The sequence below is a fragment of the Lepeophtheirus salmonis genome, chromosome 10 (assembly GCF_016086655.4).
Source record: "Lepeophtheirus salmonis chromosome 10, UVic_Lsal_1.4, whole genome shotgun sequence".
Lineage (NCBI taxonomy): Eukaryota > Metazoa > Arthropoda > Copepoda > Siphonostomatoida > Caligidae > Lepeophtheirus > Lepeophtheirus salmonis.
The window spans coordinates 18,779,152-18,803,290 of NC_052140.2; the positions used below are offsets into that span (position 1 = coordinate 18,779,152).

General features: G+C 31.4%; 1 protein-coding gene across 7 annotated transcripts in view; it reads right to left on the reverse strand.

Moving 5' to 3' along the window:
* The window catches only part of LOC121125441 (uncharacterized), a 189,384-nt gene that overhangs the window by 112,149 nt on the left and 53,096 nt on the right, over positions 1–24,139 (reverse strand). Inside the window, exon 1 of one of the 7 annotated variants that reach the window (XR_011781995.1) lies at positions 18,920–19,127. The exons of the other annotated variants lie outside the window; for them this stretch is intronic. The gene's annotated coding sequence lies outside the window, so the exon portion shown is untranslated. Of the gene's footprint in view, positions 1–18,919; positions 19,128–24,139 lie in introns of those variants that run through there. 7 annotated transcript variants of the gene reach the window in all.

Consider the following 24,139-nt stretch of genomic DNA (forward strand, 5'->3'; position numbering starts at 1 on the left):
ATTTTTCGAAAGGAAAAGTGAACTCCTTGATTCAGTTTACCACTTGTATCCTAGAGCGACAATATCACCTTATGCACCATGAAGTTAGCCCAATATTTTGTGGGTGTATTTTAAGAAATGACGAACCACTTCATCTAGCTCATGAATGTCCTAAATTTATAATTGGATGAACACAGCTTTGGTACAATTTTCGACCTTTTCAAGGACATTCCGTCTCTATCCTCTCCAGTTTGTTGATGAATTCAGAGGCCAGGCTCTCGTTGAGCAATGCACCATCCATAGAAAACGTTTAGGACAGACTGCAATAGGAGATCTAAACTGGCAAAGTATTACAGGGGCATCACAAATTAAAGTTATTTTAACATGTGCCCGTTCTGATTGTATATTTTTATACGATGTTTAGCATTAATGTTAAAGAATTTACAAAGAAAGTGTAACAAAAATGCTATAAACGAAGGTATCTAAGCCTCTGGTGTGGATAAACACCCCCCCAAGGAAGAAATAAGGATAAATATTCACAAGAGTAAATAATATGATAAAAGAGTTATAATAATTATATTTGTATATTTATACTTAGTATTTCACGATGAGAGAAATAGAATACTTTAATACATACTGTGTACACATACAAAAAAAAATATTGTTTATTTTATTTAAAAGCTTTATCAAATAAATAAGTTGACAAATAAATTCAATTACTTGAATGTACATAAATTTGTATATTAGATTGTTTCAAAATGAGATGACAATGAAATTTTGATTAATAATGGTATTTTCGTAGTATTTAAGTGAGTTTAAGATACTGTAAATACTTAATTTTTACAAAATGTTGATTTTAAACGTTGTGTTGATAATAACAAATGACTTATACAGAAAAATAAACTTTTCGTGCATTTTAGTTGTAGAATTACTTGTCTGATTACATTACGTAACCCTTCGATAGTGAACTGGGATGTAATACAACCTAATATTTACAAAAATCCATCTTATTCCTTTGAATTTAAATTTTATCACCATACTTTTCAATTTACCCCTGAAACGTACAACATGACTCAAGGACTGTTTAATAATATTAGTTTACTCGTTAGTAAAGGAAGATTTTCTAATATTTGAATACCATTCTAGTTCAGTCAACCCCTGTGCATACAGGAACTATAATTAACACTTATTCGAGCAAAAAGCCAAAGGGGATCGCAATGAAAAATCTCTTAGATGCTGGAATAAAGATGGCGAGGATTATCAACACTGTGAAGTACTTTAGGAGCCAGGCTTTCAAGGTAACCGGGATGAAGAATAATTGAGAAGACTTTTCAAGGAAAGCAGGAAGTGAAGGGCATAATTTAAAGAGGGATCGAGAGTTCTTGTCAAGCTTGGAGAAGAAGAACAAGGAGGACCAAAATAAATAGATGAACTGTCCCACCATCGACTTCCCCGTGGATCTAATATTATCACGATCCTATTGAAAGCAAGTTGAGATTGTCCTAATTAACAAGGACCCCACACCATAATCTGAAAGAGTTTATAAAGGCCCCCGGGCTTGAGAGGTGAGGAGGGATTTGAACTCACTGGGCTTTTCTTTGTAGAGCATATTAGAGAGGAAAATCAACAAAACTCCACGCAAAATTGTTTGAGTATATTATAAACTAAAGGAAAGAAACTGACTTTCAAAAATGGCTGTATAAAAACTCATGAGCTAAATTGTAATGAATTTTATTGTATAAAATATTATGTAAAACCATTTTTGGTTTTACATTAATTTTTTGACGGCAGATGTACGTTCATCACTACTCCCTTGTGATGAACGGACCTCTCTGTTCATAAAAAAAAACAAAAAACTTTAGAATCTCACTTCTAGATTGAATCCCTGCCCACCCTGCTACGAAAAGATTGATCTTATCAAGTGGTACACATTTTATTATTTTCAATTTTTCAAGAGTAAAATTTAAATGTCAGGTTTTGTGAGGACATTTATTTTACAAAATTATCTGAAAATAGTGCTTTTATTCAATATGAAAGCTCTCAGCTCCAAATTTTGCCATAATTTGAGGCCTAAATCCCTTATAGACATTCACTATTTAGTCAAACTCGATCTTGGTCCACTCCTTTTGATTGAAAGCCTCTAGAGACTGAACACTCCAATGAGGAGTAGAGCACACCCTCTCCTTCAAAGCCGACTAAATAGAGTAAGTAGTCCAAAGGGTTGGCGTCTTAAAAGTGTGATGACACGGAGCTCCGTCTTGAGTGAAAATAAAGTTGTCCTCGAATCTTTCTCTTGCAGAAGGTAACACTTTCTTATCCAGAAGTTCGAATTAAGCATCTACATTAAGCCACTCCTACTTCCCCACAAAAATGGAAGGGCAGATTCTGCCTGTGCTATCCACAACAACCAAGACATTATTAGCGGCGAATACGTCCCTGGCACGATAAACAGTGACCCATCTTCAAAAAGTAACAAAATTTCACTTCTCCAATGCTCCATTTTACTTTTTCTCATTTGTTTTGTTTTTAAATGAGTCAAAACATTATATTAGGAACTTTGAGTCACAAAACCTATCCTTCACTGAGTTTGAAGACAATAAACGAATTAACTTCTAATTTATTATAATTTAAATTAAGTCTACAACTACATCAGATCAACCCTTTATTTATGAAGCTGGATGACCTGCATTATAAAAATTATAAAAACTGTATTTCATGGGCATATTAATTCATCAAATTTTTAAATCAAATAAGAATTTTGCAGTATTTGTTATAGCTCTTAATCAATCAATAAATAAAGGATTTGTGAATTATTTAAGAAAGTGAAAAGGTATTCTTAATGTCTTAGAACTCCTAAATATTTAAACCCAAACTGCTCAGTTAATATTCATATCATATGGCTTTAATTTTTGTACACTATCTTAGACTAACCCATATAGTGAACAAATGTTGTTTTATTTATATAACTCCTTTTTGACTGCATTTTGAAACAGTCTACACGTATACACATAATGAATTTTAATGCCACTTCAATATCCTTTTGAAACACAGTGGCATATGCTCACAATATATTAAAATCATGGTGGATTTTATTGTGATTTATTCACAAAAATTGTAAGGGAAAAATGTGTTTTTTTTTTTTTTTTTTTTTTTTTGAAATGGATTTGAAATAAATTTATGGTTAGAAAACTCATTAAAGAGGGATTTTTTTTTAAATTGGAGCTATATATTTTCCATAGTAGTAAATAAAAAACCAGAAAAACCATCATATAATAACATAAAAAACAAAATATTCTTTTTGTCACAACTTGGTAACTTAGTAGATCTGAAAATGATTTACTCAACTTGAAAGATTGATGTAATATATGACGACTAAAAACTATAGTTCAGTTCAGTCTCGGTACGTTCTACTTCAGTCCTAAAAACTTATTAAGTTTGGTCCAGTATGACGGAACTCAACTCTATTTCTTCTTTTTTAATCATTTTTAGTACTGACAACCCAAAATATCCGTCCCAATGACTCATAAAACCGGTTCCTAATAGTAAACTATACTGGACCGAATAAATAAGGGCTGTAACAACACTAATTATAACAAGTTCAAAAACCTTATTATCTAAGTCTCCAGTAATTGTATAGTGCTCCATAATGTAAAGACATTAAATCCTGAAAATTTTGGACTTTAGTTTAATCTAGGCCGTCCAGTAAATATGGAGGAAGGGCCTCTTATTCTATCTAATCAGAGAAAGACATTTTTCGAAGGAGTATCCATCACATAGATATTATATTGTCACTTCCTTCATAGTTCATCATGTTCATATCACTTGATACACCTTTGCTATCTATAGATTACTTTACATTACCGGGTGTTCCATGGAAATCTTAACCCATTAAATAAATAATGAAGGTTCAGGGATTGAAATTAAAGAATATACTAATATATTAAAGAAAACAGTTAGTTAGAAAACAAAACAAAATAGAGCTCTCTTGCTTCCGTCTTAGACGTTGGAAAACACCCGACGGAATTATCCAAACAGTTGGGTGTCTTTAGGACCACCGTTTATGCCGTAAGCAAGTCAGAAATGCTAGAAAGGAGGAAAGGCTCTGTCGAAAAGGCCAAATTGGATCCCGAGGAGCTAAAAAACAGCCCAGGCCAATCATGTCACCGAGATCCTTAAAGCAACGGTCAGTCCGAACTAGGACGCCATTGCAGAGGAATACATCCAATGGCATTCTGTTGCTGCCTGGAAGACATCAATGCTGCAAAGGACAGCTAGAATAATGAGTCAAAAGCTGTATTTAAAGTACTAATTTTGTTGAAATTATATTTTTATTATATAAATTATATGTTGTTAAATTTTAAATTCAAAATTTTTCATATTTTAATGTACAACATCAATACTGTAATTTAGGCTGGGGGTAATTTTATTAAATAAATTAAATTAGAATCAAACAAAGTCTATGAATATGGTGTTATTTTGTTAATATAATAACTGATTTGAGGGGAAATTATGCTTCGAACCAAATGTACATGGCCCAAATATTAAAAAAGAAAATTTTAAGGACTTAAAAAGTGCGTAAGAATTTCAGATAATTGTCTTTTAAAACAGCATTAGACCCAATTAGAAACAAGAAAAAATGCAACTTAAAATATCTACTGTGACAAATAAGACACTTGGGCTATTTTAGAAATGATGATGTCATCATAATTTTATATATTTATTATGATTTGCTAATAAATAATAATGTTGATTTTAAAAAGATATACTTTATAAAAAGTAAAGATTTCAATCATATTATTTGCCAGTGTCCCATTTTAACATAATAAAACATATCATTAATTAAACATATTTTTCATCTCAATAAAGAAAGGTTTTTAATAAGAAAATTTGATTGTTTAAGTCCCCAAAACTGGAGACATCTACCAAGTTGACGTAACATAAATATGTAGATAAATGTTTATTTAATATAGAATATTGTTTAGATGGAAAGGGGCTTGTTGTATCAGTGACGTAAATCTAGATTGAACTACTTTGATTAGAAAATTGATTTTTTCCCCTTTAGATCATCTTATTATGTAGTATATATAAAAATATGAAATACTATAAAAATATTAATTTTTGTGCTGATACATTAATTTTCTTTTGTAAATCAAAAATTATTTTTTCAATCAGAGAGCAAGACAAGGAAATTGGAAAAATTGATAAAGTATCATTTTGTTTGACCACAATACATTCTGTTTTTTAGAACTCTGTTGATTTAGCAATATTAAAATTCAATATATCTTTTACATTATAGAACATATATCTATAATAATAAAACAATGTTTGTCTGTATAAACGTCCACTCGCGTATATTTATACCAACATGCACTTTTGCATATTTGAATCTAAGAGGAATTCCATTAAAAAAAAAAATCATTATGCTTAATGAGATACATTTGAAAGTATTATGAAAGAAAAGTGTGTCTGTTTGTCGACGCCTAATAATTTTGGCCAAATCCCAGTACTGCTGCTTGGATATTATTAAAACAAAGTTAGCCTGGTTATCCACGCTGCTGCTTGTATACTAATAAAGGTGATATTATTAAAACAAAGTTAGCCTGGTTGTCCACGCTTAGTAACCCCTTGCAACCCCACACCTGGTACCACCTCTAGTATACTAATAAAGGTGACTGGAAGTTTAACCACAAGACCTTCAGGCCTATGAAAGAGATCTTGGTAGTTTCACACCAGACTGTCGAGAAATAATGAATAGCTAATGAAAAATTTTAAAACACAAAAGTTAGATGGAATGGGTCTTGTGAGGGTGGAGATGCAATTTTGACACCCATCTCCTCCGTTGGAAGACTCTTCTGAGTATTTCATCTATATAGAATATTTAAGGAGGTTGAGGTCTTCTTTTTTACACTATTTTAGCTTTTATATTTTTTTACCTATACAGCCCTCATGCTAAGCACATCCAACTGAAGAATTGAGATTTTATTTGAAGGCTTGAGCACACCTTTTGCTCCTGGAGTGTACATTTTGAGAGGAAGTGTCCATCATTCAAACACCGAGGCCCTTAAAGTCACTATCCGGCAAAAGTGAGACATTTAAAAGGTTTTGACAAAATATTCATTTCTGTTCCATTACATAATATACAAATGCTCCAGCGATTAAAGTAACAATCCCAAATTTCTGAGCTAGATAGTTGTCTTTTATAACGTCTTCAAATTCCTGAGATAGACACCGATCCCAAACACAAAATCGTATTTATTTTTAGTAGAATAAGTATCAAAAATATCAAAATCCCAATAAAATCTTTAAAAGTATATTCTCATACTTTAGATGTGTGGTATTTCAGCATAAAATTAATCTCGAACAATAATGAAAAAAAAGTAGAAAATACATAGACCCCAATACTTAAGAGACATATTTATGTCAATTATAAGCTTTATATTCACATTTGGGGTTTGCGTTGGGGTATGACATCAGTTGGCTCCTGCCATAAAACTTTTTTAATTGTTTTGGGAATGAAACGAGTGTCAGCAAAGTTTGTTCCAAAACTGTATAATTTCGACTGAAATAATTGTTGCAGTTTTTGGCCAAAAACAAAACCAAAATCATGCTTCAGCCACCATATTCACTGGATCTTGGACCATGGGACATTTTCTTGTTTCCAAAACAGACGATAACTACTGGACGTTGCATAAATACGCGGACTAATTTTCAAACGCTTAGATTTCGAGGTTCCGTGACCGGAAATGAAAAAATCCCGCACAAGTAACTTGGTAAATCTTTTGGCTTTGTTTTTGTTTTTCTTGATCGCATCAAACAAAGTCGTTTACGATGAATGACGAGGACAACGTCATATAGTTGCCACTCTCCTCCGCTCCGGTAGGTCTGTCAAGGAGATAATCAAGGAGACTGGACTATCCAGGACTACTGTGTTTAAGGTCCACAAGCTTGTCAACGAGGGAAAATATCTGAAGGAGGGTGTTCGGACCGGCAAACCACGGAAAATCAATGTGGATGAGGTGAAGGAGGCCTTCACCTCTTGGCCACCTCAATCACCTGATTTGAATTCCCTTGACTACAGTGTGTGGTGGCAAATTGAGAAGAAGGCCAGCGTCAATGAGCAATGGGCAGCCATGGAATACCATTACATCATCAATGTATGCAAGGCCTTCCGCCAGTGCTTGGAGGGTCTCATAACAGCTGATCGCGGTTATATTCAGTAATTATATTAAATTTTATACCAGAATAAATTCTGTATTATATAATTCTCAAAAAAAATACGTCATACGAATTTTATTACACATTTAATTATTTGCCACAAATAGTCCGCGTATTTATGCAACTACCGGTATGAAAGGACAGAGATTTGCAACGATTGAGGATATAAAAAGTGCATTGCTGGAAGAGCTCAAGGCTATACCGAAAAGAGCTGATGAGAAGGGCTTCGAGGATTGGTAAAAGGGTTGGTACATGTGTATTGTATCTGAGGGGCATTACTTTCAAGGGGACAACATAAGCATTGATGAATAAATAAACATTATAACCTAAAAAATACCAAGTCCCCTTATTTTTTTAACACACCTCGTACATTTAATATATTTCTTCCTCTTGAAAGGACCAAAAATCTACGCACATTAAGTTCAAGAACATAATTTCTCCTAAGCACAGTTATGTTCCATAGTGTTTACTTTAAAGGTTAACATTAATAATCTATTTATAGAAACTGACAGTAATTCGTCGAAGCGTACAAACGTAATCGAGATTCAATTTCATGCAAGCTTGAAGCTTACTTTTTTGTTTACAGACCACATAATATGACGTCAGATTTCAAACATAGAAATGTAAAATGCGTTTTGTATGAATTATTGCAAAATAAATAATTATATTTTAATTCCAAAAAGCAACAAAATTCCAAATTATTATGTCAAGATTTAATGGGGGGAAAAGCTAATATTATCATTATACCCAATGTTTTCTACAAATATATATATAGGCTTATACTTAGATATACAAAATCCTATTAGATATTATGTACAAAAAATCATTAATGGATCTCACCTTATAAATACCTTTGATTAATGACTCAACGCTTCAAAAAAGTTAATTATCAGTTTAATAATGAGATTAGAAAGGATTATATGTTATTCATTTATATAAATTTGATTCAGCCTCCGTTAGTGACATCTTTTTTGAACGTGGCTATGGAACTTGGTAAAAAAAACTACAAAAATACGTGTTTAATTTCATGATGAACAATTATAATAATTGTAATTATAATTTTGTATAATTTTTTAAAACTACATATACCATTCATTTAAAACTCGTAAATATCAATTTTAACAAAAAAAAAAATACTTTTATGAATAAATGACATCTAAAAAAATAAATCCTTGTGTAAAAATAATCATAACAGATCTGGCTAGGCTAGGCAGATAGGTTAGTTTGCGTTTTTAACAATTTATAATTTATTATTCATATGGTAAAAACATTTATTTTTATTGTTATTATAAAGTTTTTAATAATATGGTTTATTACGTCCAGCAAATTTTGGAAAACCAATAAATGCTCATCAGTGTTGGCAAGGTTGCGGTTATAATATAAAATAAAGGCTACAAATTTAGCTATAGGTTAATTTTTCAGCAACTGTAGTTCCCCTCAGTCCTTACATTGAAGAATTTCAAAAGACACAGGAACGAATCTAAATCAGTATACTTAAATATAGTCACTAAACCTTGACATTAAATACCTTAATATACGATTTGCAGACATTTTCAAGGTAAATAGTACATTGAAGCTGCAGGGTGCCCATCTAAATCTGAATACTTTGAATTTTAAAATTCAATAAGATACAATTAATATATTAATTAACATGATAATTTAAAAAATTAATGCTATAAATAGAAGTATGTGTCTTAATTATTATTGTGGTCGCCCTTAAAGGCAATGATGATTTCCAGGCGATTACATAAGACATGTCACCTGCTGAAGGATGTAGTCCACAGTCATAGGGTCCCCATGTTGGCTGACAATGGCATGGGGGGCCTCAGTGTTTGGATAACACAAATTTCCGTCCTTCCAATCAACATACGTCCAACGGGTGGAGTCTATGGGATCGGCAACTGAGCTGTGCTTTGGGATGAAGGGAATGTTTTTGGCCAACTATTCCTGTGCTTTTTTTTATGTGTGTGCAGGCTTTCAGGATAGTTTACCTCCACCCATGTTTAAAGGTTTTCCAGGAATTCAGTCACATAGTCGGATCATGTGAGCCTATACCAGACCTGGAACGATACTAGAGTGATTGCTTTGCCGTCTCAGGCCATAAATACCAAAGGCATGGTTTCTGCTTGGAGACTTTTGTTGAGTTTTTTCCAGCGTCAAGCAGTGCTCGAATACAAATTGATATTTTCTTGACTTGTATGTAGGCTAAATAGTTCAGTTTGTTTTTGTTTATAACTAATTTTTATGCTTAAATATATCGGAAAATGAATACTTTGCAATAACTCCGCATTGATTAATTATTGAATTAATAAGTGTTCAAATTTCCAATGATCACCCAGTTTATCTGATTTATTATTAAAGGAGCATTGGTGATGATGCATTGTAGATTCAAATAAAAAATAAACATTTTTTTTAATCTAGGAGTATATTATATCTTCGGACACAAACTGAGGGTTAAAAGAATAATAATGCTATTGTTAGACTCCTACTTATTTAAAATGCTTCAACATTTCATCTACATACATATGTCAAAAAGATAGATTTAAAGATTGTCAAAAAAGAGTATGAACAAAATGTATAATGAATAAAAGCATCTTGTGTTTAAATAATTATTAATTATGTCGAGTTGACTTAATTTTTTGAAAATACTTGACTCTATTGAATAATATGATTGAAAGAAAATGTGTAGATCAGTTTAATGAAGAAATTGTAATTTAACATTTTTGTGTGAGGACTCAATATTATATCAGCTTCCATTAAATACCATAGTTCTAGGTCATTTTTTAAATGATTACATTAAACTAATGCATAGGTGCCATTAAGAATTGAGAGGAAAGTTTTTAAAAATAGTGTTGAGATATAAAGAAAAGGCATCCAAAAATTTAAGTAGCATTTAATTACAACTTTATCTTTGTTATTTATAGTAAGGACGTTTCATCAAGCAATTAAATGTCAGCATTGACAAAAATAAACAAGATTTGTTTGTATCCGATGTCTGTAAGCGTAAAAATGGTATCATCCCAAGAAGGGTGCAGAAACCGTTGCCATTTTCATCCGGACTATTTACATAATCATGAAGTCAATTCAGGAGTTTCCTCTTATACAGCCAACAATATGACTGGCTTCTTCCCTGTCATATTGTGGTCCTCTTCCTCTGCGCTGATTTCCGCAAATAGAAGGCTGCAGAGACCGTTTGCAACTCCATCTGACTGTTCACATCATCAAAAAGTATATCAAAGATTACAATAGTATTGTAAGGGACATTACAGTCCAGAAAAACTGAAAATTCTACAACAAAAATATGGCTGTCTTGAACTTGATGTGTGTACGTTCGTGCCCCGGTGATTCACAGAGAAAGAAATGTACTATAAGTATATGGATTTCACCAAAAGATTCCTAGGTTAGATGGGATAATTGTAGTACTATAATGTTTACTTATATTTAATCAGTGCAACGGCCACCCACGTGGCCTTCCTGAAGCTCAGACTTATCAACCCCTGGACTTAACAGGTTTTATTTGTTGGAGAAGAATATATGTTGCACCTCACCTCCAAATTTGGATTCACTATAAGCTACCGTGATGACAGCCTGGTACCCCATGGACACAGTCCTCATTCTCAAAAATGGTTCACTTATCGAGTAGTGACAATAACACTGGAGGTATCAAGCTACCTAACCGATATCCCTAATTACTATTTCTGCAATTCAGAAAGAGAGGCAGCTTCACACATTCTGTGGAAGTGCCCAGTTTTAAAACCTGTTTACTATACTCTTAGAGAGTTAGTAAAGGAACGCATTGAAGACTCCGTAAGCCGAAAGGACTTTTTCATACTAGCATCCAATGACAAAATATGGCGGGCCGTGTATAATTATTTACCGATTTTTGTTCAGAACATATTGCGACAATAATGACATTTCGAATGACTTGAGAAACAATTTATTCATACATTTTTAGAATAATAAATAGTTTGTGATGAAATTTAATCAATGTAGCCACCATTTGACTAAATGACACTGGTCAGGCGACGTCTGAAGCTGCCACAGACTTGCTGGATGTAATTGGCGTCCATGGAGGCACAGGCCTTGCTGACAGCAGCCTTTAAGGCATTTATGTTCTTGTGTCGTTTTTTGTATGCCTTGGTCTCCACGTGCACCTAGATAGAGAAGTCTAGTGGGTTCAGATCTGAGGGGGCCAGTAGTCCTTGGGCCAAGAGTTCATGTTGTCCTTGAGCCACTCCTGAGCTTTCTTGGAAGCGTTGGCGGGTGCTCCATCTTGTGGAAACCCCCGAGGAGAGTTGCCGACTATGGATTTGATCCACAAAAGGACCTTGGACGCCAGAATCTTCACATAATCCTCCGCTGTTAATTCGTAGCCAGTGGGGAACCATACCGGCTTCATGGCCTTCCCGTTGGAGGCCACGAGACCCAACTACATCACAGAAGCAGGGTACTTTGTGGTTGCCACATAGTGGTGCTTATCTTGCACATCTCCAAAGCTCACAACACGGTCATTTTGCCTGTTGAAAACAGGATCGACCGTAAAAGTTTTCTCATCTGAAAAAATAATGATGCGTCCAGATGAGCTCTTGATATCATTCAAGATTTTCTTGGCATGCTCAAGTCTGACTTCTCGCTGACGTTCAGTTAGCAGAGTGCGTTCAGTACGCCTCCGGAACTTTTCAATGCCCTTGAAACAGTTGATCTCGACGTTCCCATCTTTCTGGCCATGTCGGCAATGGACCTGTTGGGAGTCCTCTTGAACACTGCCTTTACTTGCCTTGTTGAGACAGTGGGATTCCTGCCAGCCCCAGGGAATGCTTGAGATCACCCCCAGTCTCCAAGGGCTTGGAAACGTTATAAATTCTCTTCAACGAGGCCCCAACCTGTTTGTTAATGTTGTTATGAGGCACTCCCGCTCGAAGGAGGGCTGCAATTTCGATCCTCTTTGTTTCCTGATTGGACATGGTCTCGCGTGTGGAAGTTGTTACGCTCTCACAGGAATGATTTTTGTTTATTTTAACAGTAACTATACGAAACAATCAGATTGGTTGCCACAAAACCTCTTAAAAAGTATATTTACATCATCGGTAAATAATTTTGCACTGCCCGGTATAATCACACAGTGATCTAGATAATTCAATTCTGCATCTACGCCATAAAGCTCCATGTTTGACAGGGGCGTGATAAATATTTCAAGACACTACATTGGCTTTTTAAATACATATATTTACCCTTAGGTCTTGAATATTTTTACAAATATTTGTGTGTATTTTATTTGTTTTTATTACCCTATTGTCTGTATTATTTTTCAAGTATCTCAAAATCTTTGAAATAAATTATGGGTGTGAAAAAATAAACCTAACTTCTACCCCCTGGACTTGACAGGTCGTGTGTCATGGAAAATAATTTAGGTTGCGCCTCTCCACCAAATTTGGATTCGGTCCAAGCTTCTATCATAACAGCGTGCTACCCCATGGATACAGTCTTCATTTTCAAGAGCTTCCAATCTGTTTACTGAGGTCTCAAGGCTGTTATTACTTGTGAAGGACAAGAAATTTAATAAAAAAAATATTAATAAATAAAGTATTTAAACAAATAATAAATTGTTATTGAGTTGTCTTTTCTTAATCTAATAAAATTCACGGTTTTTTTTAAATTTAGTAATGTTACCGCAAGTTTTTGGTCCACACTTTGTAATGTATATTGATTTAAGTGTATATTTCTAATAATACACATTTGGGTATAATGTTCAATAAAAATAGATATTACATATTGATATTTTTTGACTTCATTGGACATCCAAATATACGGGAGTAGTTCATTATTTTTGTTAATTTTAGCATCAAATATGTAATCACTCATTCATAAAAAGTCCAGTTGTTGAGATTCCCAAAATGGCCGATATCAACAACTATGACGTCACATTTAATATGTTCTTTTTGTGTTGTTTTTCTTTCATGGGCTCAACGCTGATTGTAAACATAATAGTAATTGTTATTGTAAAATACAAAAAAAAATTGTAGTCGGTATATGTGGTAGAGCTCAATTCAAAATTACAATTGCATTTTAATTATTACGAGTTGTGCTCAACACGTAAGGTTACTTTTCAAATTGCGCAGTTAACATTTATATATAATGCTAGATTTTATTTTTTTTTTTTTTATGTTAGTAGATTCCGAAAAGTTCGTACACTTATTGTTTAAAGCTATATAGTATGTTTAGCTTATTTGAGGGAGGCATAACGGTTAGAAGTATTTTATGTGTTCTGCGATTTTTAGCTATACGTTTTTTCATAGCTTTTTTCATTTTTAGGACCAAGAAAAAGTCATATAACCATATACCCATGATTTGTAACCAGTTATGACCATTTTGAGCAAATCATGAACATCATTGACGTCTTTCAATATCTCATTAGCAATGCTCATACGACGATTATTTTTGTCAAAATTGAGCAGTTTTGCAACAAACTTTGCTAACACTCGTTTCATGCCCTAAAAATAAGAAAAATTCCATGACACGAGAAAACAAATATGTCAATATCCTCAAAAAACTTCTCCGATAGTCATTCGACTATTTTCAAACACAATTTTCTTCCATGATTCAACGTTTTCAACGTGCATGGGCGTCCAGAGCGACGCTAGTCATTGACATTTTCCTGGCCATCTTGGAAGAGTTAATACCACGCATTTTTTACTCAGAACAGTTTCACTGTATGCCATTTTCAACATAACAATAGTTCTTGAAACGCTTACTTTCCTTTTCTTCGCACAATTTCCTGCAAATTCTTTTACTTATATTGATTATTTTATCCATATTTGGTTATACAGAGGCGTTGTGCATCTTTTACATCAAAATTACCGGATCTGAATCGATGAAACCAAAATTGCGAGTTATGAGTCAAACAATTACAAAACTAACTAAAGTTGTTTTAAATAAAATTATTATCTTTTTAACTGGATACATAATGTATTCCTTTCTATAACACGATTGTAGGTGATTTCAATCCCAGTAAATGAAATTCATTCCCGGAAATTGCATTGCCACTTTGGAGGAGGATATTGATTGTGTTTATGTTTATAAACTAGTGAGTAGTTTTTGTGTACGACTGTAGAGGGAGGGTTGGGCAGTTGGGCTGGAGATTAGTAATAGATGTGAGACGGATATAAAAGATTTATTGTGTTTATGGATTAGAAATCGTTATGATAATTCTTGAATAGTGAGTAAGAATAGAATCCCAATCCGTGGGTACTATTCATACCTTGGGAAATAGAATTAAATCCTTCATAACTCCTTCTCTTCTTCATCAACAATTACTCATCCCTCTTACTCGTTCTCTGTCATCAATTTCCTCATCCTCATTTATCTTCCTATCGTCTTTGCACAATTCTAATCTACATAAACAATAGACCAGTTTCTTCCGGCCCATCAATCCCTGTTAGCAGGATCACTTACCCTCACCTGCTTCAAGTTCAGCTCTGGATGGAATCCTATAATAATCATCAACAGTCATAAACTATCCCTCAACAGTCCTACACAAAACTACTAACTAGTTTAGAAACATATCACTTTATTAAATATCTCCTTCAAAGTGGGAATGAAATGTCCGTATATATTATTGTATTGTTTTAATATTCTTAATTAAGAAAAGACCAAAACCTACTTCCTACATTTATTTGTTTATTTTATTTTATCACTAAACGTTAATAGATTTTCTTGTTGAATCTCCAAGTATAACAACAGGACCTATATCGGCAATTACTTAACCTTATCCTACTGTTCCAATAATGGACTGCTGCTGAGTTGTTACATACTTAAAAGTTTGCAGCCCCCATGTTCTATGTGTACATTACGGTGATGCTAATCAACAATATTTTTTTAATAAATATCTAACATATTGCTTAACCTTTTTGGTACTTTGTACGGACCATAGGACACATATCATTCCAATATCTAAATGTCAACTATTATGGGAGACTTGAAAATTTTAAATAAATATAAACATCTTTCATATCAACGTTTGAAAAATTAAAAATATACTCAAAAAGATGTTTTTATGAGATAAAAAAATAGAACAAATTGCAAACAGAGCTTTAAATAAAAATAGACATATTTTAAACTATTTTCTGTTGGTAGTTTAGGGTTTTTTTAGAGGTAAAAATATTTTCTACGATTTTGTATAAAATGAATGGAATAATGCTTACTTATATTTAATCAGTACGACTCCATCAGACCAATAAAAGGAACATTTAAAAAATCTAAGGCTAGAAGTCAATACAAAATAACTGAGCAGTAGTGGGCGGCCATGTCCGAGGCCTTCATCAAGGGGTCCCTTTCCATTCTTGCAAAATTTTACTTCATTTCTTAGTTATCAAAAAGTCCACAATTTTAGTCGTTTACTGTACACCAATTTTCTTACTTTGTAACATTTACTGAACTGTTGGTAGTTTATGTGTCAGGAAATCGAACAATTTAAGGAGTGGATAAAAACTATCAATAGATTATTTTCCAAATTTAGATTTTAATATTGGTTTGCATTCTGGTGCAGCTCAGCTCATTATTGATTAAATTTTCACCAAGATTCCTTCTAAATAATAGATTTTCCTTTACTAACTACCTCTTTCGATCAGGGGTGCCACCAACCATTTGTCTAAGCATGGTACTTCTAAGTCGATCTTAATATCTGTAAAAATATCAAGACTCTTCCATATGACGGAACTTTATACCTTGTATTAGAAAATGAATAAACGTATATTATTCATACTCATAAAAGTTTGAATAAACAACTAATTGACAAGGAAGAGGTAGCTGTAAAAATGAAATATGTAAAAACGATTCATTTAAAATTCAAATAATTATTTACCACACACCGTGCTGTTGTTATGTACGTTTACTCATCTCTGCTCATACCTGGGTGTACTTTTAGGTACCCATGTATTCAATGCATATACGTTTATGCCTTAAATTTGATGCTTTTATGATCATAAAGAGATTCTATACAAAGTATTATACAGAGAGAAGAGTTAATTGATAAAAAAAAAGTTTATTTAAGTACCTACTCATTCTAATCACGTATTCAAGATCAAGAGGAAGGAGTTATTCTTAGTGATGTAAATTGTGTGTATATTGTACGTGTCAAAAAAAATCAAGACGGTAGAATGTGAATAACGTTTTTGAGGAGAGAGTTTAATTCGATCAACTACAATCATTTGCGATAAGGTAAAAGGGAATAAACAAGGACATTTTCAAGTATTACTCCACTTTATATACTCAATTTTACTCGGAGTCCAAAAATGACTTACAACTATATTTCATCAACAAGTCGTTAAAGGTTACTCTCCTTTTGTTATGAGCATGCACGAATGTTCAATCAATTTTTGAATGTACTGAATGTAGTTTACTACTTCGGTTGTTAAATAATATTGGGAACAAATTAATTTTTTTTTTAAATTACTAATCTGATTCTGATTTTATTTTCTCATAATTTTTTTAATTTTAAACTAATTTGGAAATGTTTTTATTCTTATAGTTGTTTTTGAGACTTTAATATCTTTTTAAATTATAATTTAACACCTTATCTTGTCTCCTTAAGCTCAAAAACATTTTTTTTTATTTGCCTGTGGAATAAGCCCCCTCCCATCGGGCCCTGGCTTATCCTAGGCCCAGTGGTGTGGGCATCCATAAAAAAGCACATACAAGTTGTATTTTATGTGTATACAGATTAAATTTGCAAGGATGACATATTTTTCTACTTTGGCCATCAGTAATCAAACTAAAATTAAATTATTTGTATAAATCTAGAAATTTCATATGGTTTTTAAGTACTTATTAATATGCAATAGTTCAAATATAACTGTTTCTCTTCCACATAAAGAAATGTTCAATACAAGCAAAAGGGATTTTTATCAAAGTCATATACAAATTTCTTCGGGATTTTACCCATTTAATTTTTTTATTAAATATAACAATTTTATAATTCCAATTTGGCCTTCTTCGGTTTATGATGCAATCTGTTTCGACAGTGTAGATGGGTTACAAAAAAGAAATCAACAGCTTACCTAGAAAATATGAAAGAGTTTTTGATATATTAGGAATAATGTATAAGTGATTGAATTTTATAAATATCAGCTAAAATTATTATTCATATTCTGACAAACTAATTAGTTTCTAACAATGGAACACATTTTTGGAAATTAGCCATTCAATGGACTATGAGCGTTGTTCACTTTTATTAGTTTATAAACAAAACGGCAGAGAGCTGCGCTTTCTTGTGGCAAAAATGATACAACTCCATAAACAAGCATATTATTTAAAACCAAATATAAGTGTATGTTACTCATATAGAGGGCTCATTGAAAAATGTATGTTACACTCCACTCCCAAGGTACAAACTATGAGAATACCTATCGCATATTTTTATTTTTTTTTAGTTTTATAATGATCTATCTAAACTATAACTTCACTAGTCAAAATTAGAGATGGATCCCTTAAATCCAGGATATTTAATTGGAGAAATAAATTGACGCAATAAGGATCTATAGGATAAATATATTACAAATAGGATCTCTTCAAAGTCGAAAAAACAATAACTGAATAATGGCAAAATATTGATATTAAAAAAAAGTAAAGAGGAAATTAATTTTAACTTGTTTTAAGAAAACTATTTTAATAATTATGTAGTTAAGTAAAGAAAATTATTTATTATTTAATATGGAACTAGGAAATTAAAAATAAATTATCCCCACTAGACTGAAATTTAATGATACGAAACAATATCAATGTGCAAAAAATCTTCGTTTTGTCTAATCCATATAACTTTTTTAGTTTTAAGGTTGCAACTAGACATACAAGGACTGGCGTACCAAAAATAATATTTTGTGTTTATATGTAGAGAAGTGAAAATGAGTACATCGGCATGTACAATTAAGTAAAACAAGTTACAACTTGTACACGCAGATTGTACAAGCTAAACGGATGATTTGTTTTTACACTCCCAATGAGGTCATTTCTTATTCTTTATTAATGTAATGGTAAAATATCTGATAAATTTTTTGTTGTAAATAGAGCCTAACATACAGAAAATCAAGAATTCGTTGATTTAATAATTAAATTACAAAGCTTTAAAAGCTCAATAATTATTATATTCAAATTTTTACCTTTGTATTGAGATTGTTCTTATTATTTTTCTTTTTTCTAATACGTTTACTAAAATTTCATAAGCATTTAGCGATATAAAACAATAAGATGGATTACAATAATTTCCATAAATCTAATATATACGAGGCTACGTAATTTATCAAACAACCGACTATTCTTGGAATAAAGTTCCACATTACAATACATAACACAATATTTTTTTTAAACTTAATATTATCTGTTCATAAACAAAGCATCTGATTAAATAATCAAGGGAAAAAATATTCCATTGGCCGTGTTTCATCTTTGAACTGCTTTTGTCTGTCTTCATTAAATCTTCCCATAATTAAAATAAATATCGAAGCCCCTTTGTAATTTTTTTTTTTTTTTTTTTTTTTTTTTTTTTTTTTTTTTTACAGGACTTACATAATTATTAGAATAGATAATGTCACAAAGTTTGCTTTTACGTGCACCAGAGTGTCAATCTTCCTCCTAAATTTCTATACCATATTCTTCTAATATTGTTTGTTCCCACAAATTTTGCACTTACAAGAAATTTTGCTAAATCCGAAAAATATACATAAGTAGTTACCTTTTTTTTCAACTGAATACAAGTGCTTTCAAAATATAGATATGTTTTTCCATGTGTTTCGATCTTACAAGGTGACAAAACATTAACAAATCAAGTAAAATGTTGTTAAATAATAATTTTCAAAATTAATAGCGGGGGAAACACAAGCGGAAATTTTGGATTTAAAGTTCACTTCCTTGTTTCTCGAGAGAAAAGCCATCAAGAACAGACCACCTCAATCCAAATAAAAAAATAGAACGGTTTCACGAGATAGAGGAGAACGGTAATATAGGGAAACTTTCAATTTTTTAATAAGTAATGCACAAAAACAGTCTATTACATATTTTCAAAATTGAATCAGTTATCGAGGGTTATTTTTTAGAAGATATAATGAATACATTATAATGCTCGCCATGCCAAAAGAGTCTAAAGATTACATAACAATAATATTGACCATTGTCAATGGGATTTTGGGCTTTCTCCCTCGCTCAACCAACACCGGGTAATCCTTTGTTAATTACTACATATAGAGAAACAATCCCTTACTTAAAAATGTATATTCTCAACACAAAATATGTTGTCATTTAGTTAAAAATATCAATGCACGTTTGTTTGTTTTTCCATTCTTTTTGAGAGCTCTAAAATGGTTGTTCTTACATTACGGAAAATATACAAAAAAGTTGTTATTTTAAACGAGTAATGAAATAATAAAATACAAAATATTGATACCTACTTTTCCCGAATATTGTAACCAATTTATATTAAAGAAAATAAAATAGTTACTCTTGTAAGCAAAACTCTTTTGTGTCCTTGCCGGGCATACCAAACTTAGTATATTACTTCCAAATATGTCTAATGATAACAAAAACTGTAGCCCATAGCAATCCCCTCAAGTCCATAAGGGCCATAATAGAGATCTCGGGGGTTCACACCGGACTCTCCAGAGAGGTATTGTCATAATAGTAATGTATAATGAATCTTTATAAATTATACATAAAATAAGTATTAAAAATAAATCTATTAATTTTAGTCTCCTTTGCAATCAAAACGCGTTACATTGTTGACACTCGGACTCGAATATTTCCATTATTGAATCCACATTTTCGACAATTGGCCTTCCAGAGCGTAGTACATCTTTCACATCAAAATTAATGGAACGGCAATGAAGAAACCAAAATACTACGTAATTGGGAGTTGCAGTGTAATGATATAAATACTTTTATATTTTTAGCCACCATGCTTGAATTGTCGCCTTGTTCGAAAAAAGACTGTAAAATATGGCGTATTGTCTTTTTTCTGGTATCTATCTTTGACGAGTGCTCAATCAATATTGATTCAAACAATCACATAACTGTCTAAGAAGTTTTTGAGTACGAAATTTTATCTTTGCAAGGCCATCTAGCGAATATACAACGAGAGATACACATTACTTGTGAAATACAGAATATTTAAATGCCTCGTCTCCCTACATGCACTTTATAAATGACCTATTATAAAATCCTGGTGTACCGAAAATAAAAGCACAGAGATAAAAACGAAATGTTTTTCTTCAAAAAGTAAAATAGTTTAGAGAGTCAATGGCTGTTTTATTTCTTTAACAAATACAAATTAGGTCACGAATTTCATACAAAAACACTAAAAAACATTAAAAAAGTTCTGATTAGCCACTATTTAATATTTCCTTAATACTAAGAGCTGTTTTTAACAAAGAAAAAATTCCAACAGCGTCCTTGTTATTTATTTAAACTTCAAGAATAAAAAAAACTTCATTTAACAGCAGTTTACTGCTCATATTTGTTTCCCTATTTAACATTTAACACTCTTAAACAAGTGCATCCAACTAATTTATGGGATATTTTTTTTTTCTTAAATATTTACAATATCACTTTATAAAAGACTTATATGAAATTGATTTAACAGTTAATACTGATTTACTTTTGATTACATTATTTTTGTAGTCATTCCGGTAGAAAAGTAGTATAGCCCAATGTCGATGTTAGGGTTTTTTTGGCCAGAGTAAATAAGTATCTTAAGTCTAAGGAATAAAAAATTTGTGTCCAGTAATAAAATAAATTGTATAACCCTAAATATCTAATGTTGACAAAGCAACTATCTGTTTATATTTCATACAAGGTTAGGCGACTGAAGTGCATATTACTATTGTTAAAACATTTACCACTAACAGAAAACATAATCTTAACACGATAATCAATCTATCATTAAAATGAATTACAAATAAATCCGTGCAGTAAATGAAGCTTCCAGTACCAAAGTTATTATTAGTATTTGGATACTTTTCTGACTAAAATTATAAAACAAAGCAATGCTATGCGTATACAGAGACGTCCAGAGAATTTATTGTTGGGTATAAGGGGAGATGATTAACCTAAAAATTTATTGACGTTATACAAGACAATTTTGATCAAACTTTATCTTCATGTTTTGCAACAATTGTCTACAGAATCTTTCACTTGCTTACTTCCATTTTATTATTTCTAGCAATTTCTATAATAAATCTTATTGAAACTTTTGTTTTTTGTTGCCTTTAAGGTCACGCCTAGGTTGAAATTAGAACAAAAGTAAAATAATTAAGAGAATTTTTATTTTAAATTTACAATTTAATTTTGGTGGTAACTTTATTGGCGTGACAGTTATTTATGACGTAGTACGGTTAGACGTACTCGTTCCAATATTATTTAGTACCGATTAAAATGCATCAGTACCCCCGGCACAACTATGACACCAATATACCAAAAAAGCACACAAACATGTACAAATGAGTGTTTTTAATATGTTTCTTAATTTTTTTTTATTCGCGTTCAAAAAGGAATAAATCAGCTTAGTCTGAGCATGCTTACAGTGTATCAATTCAGAACCTTATTAATTATCAGCGGAAGTCCCCCGCAAAGTTCAGAGTTATTAAGCATTGACGAACATACAAACTTTATTCAATTAATATAGAATATAAATCCCACAAAATCAAAAATATGAAAAAATCATCACTTAAAAATGTTCATTCCGTCGGACAATCCTTTTCAACGTACAATACTATCGGAGGTCAGAAATACGATACTAAATCACCTTAAGGGCGTTGACCCAGGACCTACTATCCAAGTTATGGATTTTGAAACAGAAAATCTTACAGAGGCAGATATAATTATTGACCTTTAATCTTGCCAGGAAATATTTTCAAACTTAGTTAGCTTTGACGTAATAAGAGCTTTGTCAAAAGGCTTATTATGTGGTTGCAGAGGAAAAACAGAGAAAGGCTGGAGGGGTTGTAGTCCCCCCCTAAAAAAATAAATAATATCAAATGAATTTTTTTGCTTTTTACTAGAAAACTTAATATTTAAAATTTAATTTTTGAAAATTTCTCCAATTTTATGAAAAGCAGTAGATTTTAAGCAAAAATTTCCAAAAAAATTAATTTTTGGTAAAGTTATTAGATTTTTGAATTAAAAAAAAAGACAAAGTAGATTTGGAAATTTAAAAAAAAGCTAGATTTTGGAAATGTTTTTATCCAAAAAATAAAGATTTGAAATCTATTTTTTTAATTTTTTGTGAATAACTGTGGATGTTCCATCCTTAATTAAAAAAAATATTGATATTTTAATTTTAATTTTTAAATTTTTTTCCAAAAAATTTTATTTTTTGTGAACAACAATGGATTTTCATAATATTTTTTGAATAATTGAGGATTTTTGAAAAGAAGTTTTAAGAATTTAAAAAATTAATTTGTTTGTTAACGGCTATGAATTTTGATTTCAAATTTTTGAATTTTTTTTATATAAAATTTAATTTTTAAAATTGTTTTCCAAAAAAATTTAATTTTTCGATTTTTTATTCGAAAAAACTCAAAAAACCCAACACCCTAAAAATAACTGTTACTCTATTTAAGTATTTTGTGATATGTTTCCAGTATTTCAATATCTTTGAGATATAATTTTTTTATTAAAAAAATATACATAAATGTTCTCACCTCCAGACTGAAAGAATAATAATAAACGATTTTGTAAATCAATAAATATTGTTCATGTTGGTAAAAGCAATAAAAAACTCGCATGGTAAAGAATCTTTAGCATTTACAACACTAAATAAATGTACTTTTCTTCTTTTTGCTTGTTTAGAATGACGTAATGAGTATTATGCCTCTGGTGCACTTTGTGGCTAAGCTTTAGCTTCACACGTTTGTTGCTTAACCTTATCAAAAGTCAAATGCACTATTATTTGATATGATATAAAGTACTTCCTTATCTTTTCTTTTTAATGTGAGCTTTTGCTATACATACAACCTTTTAAAATGTCTGCTCAACTCATATTTTATACAATTCTAAGCAGTTGTATAAAATATGATTTGAGCAGAACACCTCTGAGATATTTTTTATAACATACCGTTTTTATAAAACTCAATACAGTACATTACAATTTCTTTTTAATTATAACGTGCCCGTATTATTATTACTTAGATCAAGGATCTACGCGGTCCAAAAATACGTTTTAAATTGACCGTACGGCAAACATGCAAACATATTTAATTGCTAAATTAATATAGATTTTTGAATATGGAAAATGAGCGTAATTCAAATTGTTATTAGACCTCATCAAATTAATTTTTTTAATTTTATATAAAGTACTTCTTTTTTTTCCTTTTTTAATATGGGTTAAACTAAAAGCCCAGTAGACTTCATTGACTTTATAAAGTGCTCCATATTTTATTTATTTATTATTGGGCCGGTCTTTATTTAGGACCGAGGACAAAGGTCTAGTTCAGTCCCATTAGTCAGAAAAATCTATCACTTGTGACGTCAATGAGAGTTTTTTTTTTTTTTTAATTCCGGTATCTAATAAAATTAAATTATATAATATATTCGTATTCTATTGTCTTATAATTACAAAAATAATATTTTTACAAAATGTAAAATAATATTAATACATTTTTCATATTTGGCTTAATAAACCATTGATATTTTTACAAAAAATGCCCATTACCAATATAATTGGTCCTAAGGCTAGACTGAAATGGACCGAATAAATAAGTACCGACAAATTACTAATTAAATGTCATTTTTTTTATATACTGTATTGTGTGTATATGCTCATCAGGGGCACTTATAAGCACTACATCATCCTTCATTCAAGCATTCATTAATTCATAGAGATATATCAACTTTGATTTCATTTATATAGATGACGGGCTGAGTAAGAAATACACACCCTCGTTGCTACATTGTTATTTCATTG